This window comes from Solanum tuberosum, unplaced genomic scaffold (genome assembly GCF_000226075.1).
Source record: "Solanum tuberosum cultivar DM 1-3 516 R44 unplaced genomic scaffold, SolTub_3.0 scf00026, whole genome shotgun sequence".
NCBI lineage: Eukaryota > Viridiplantae > Streptophyta > Magnoliopsida > Solanales > Solanaceae > Solanum > Solanum tuberosum.
This window is the reverse complement of record NW_006238952.1, coordinates 239,934-241,102: the sequence shown is the minus strand read 5'-3', so window position 1 is coordinate 241,102 and position 1,169 is coordinate 239,934.

The following is a 1,169-nucleotide window of genomic DNA, read 5'->3' as shown; positions in this document are numbered from 1 at the left end:
CATTCCTTGTCATAATGGTATATGTAGAATTACTGTTTTTTTTTTCTTTTCTCAAAATTATGGCAAGTACATATTTGTTTGACTAACAAGACATTAGTATTCAGAGGCGGAGCTAGTATTAGGAGTTTGGAGGTTCTTAATTTCCTTTCTCTTCCTTAATATTGAGTTGTCAATCAATTTTGTTAGAGGTTCACAAGTTATTACTTAATTTTCCAGTAAAAATATAGGGTCTACGAAAAAGTTACTGAATTCATCCGAACTCATAAACACCCACCTAGCTTCGCCCCTATTAGTGTTCTTATTTTTTGGATATGTCTCAACTGAACTAGACCAAATTCAATAACACAGGATAAGAGTAATAGTCTGAGCAGATGTGCACCATGCTCAGGAAATACTCTAGAATTAGACTAATTAATGAAGGAATGAACTAAGTGGTGTTTATATAATTAGTTAACTTTTCATGCTTTGTTTATTGATATTCGACATACCCATCTGACCATCTGTCTTTCTTCGTAATCTTCAAAAACTTTAAATTTCACAAATTTTATTGAGTAAGCGACTTTGTAAGTAGAACACCTATAATTAAAAAAAAATTAAGTTAATATTCAAAGTTTACTAACTTTCTGAAGAAAGAACTCATAGTTCAGTGACTGTGCTTTTGAAACTCTAGTAATAGATTTTAACAATGAATTTTGAGATGATAAATATAGTAATCGTCCGTCTATATAAATAAAAAAAATAAGACGCTACCCTTTTGGGGTGTAAATTTCATATATGACATATATTATAGTACTATTTTCAAGCTATAGCAGTAGATTTAGACTTTCAAGCTATAACATTAAATATTCAGGTTATAACAAGTTAAAAAAAAAATGTTTTTATTAATTGAAAAATACTAAATAATAAATAAAAAGACAAACGAAAATTAAAAAAAAAAACGAAAATTAAGAAAATAAATAAAAGTAAAAAAACTAGAAAATTAGTGGGCTGTAATTTAATTTGAAATTATTGTAATTAATTAATGATTAGCATGAAATAAGGGATCCAAACTAATTAAGAATATTCAGTTTCCTTAATTCACTCTAACTTGTTAAAATTAATTCAAATATTCTGATTTTAAAAATCAATTTCCATTTATTTAATAAATGATTAATCTATTTATGGTTTTT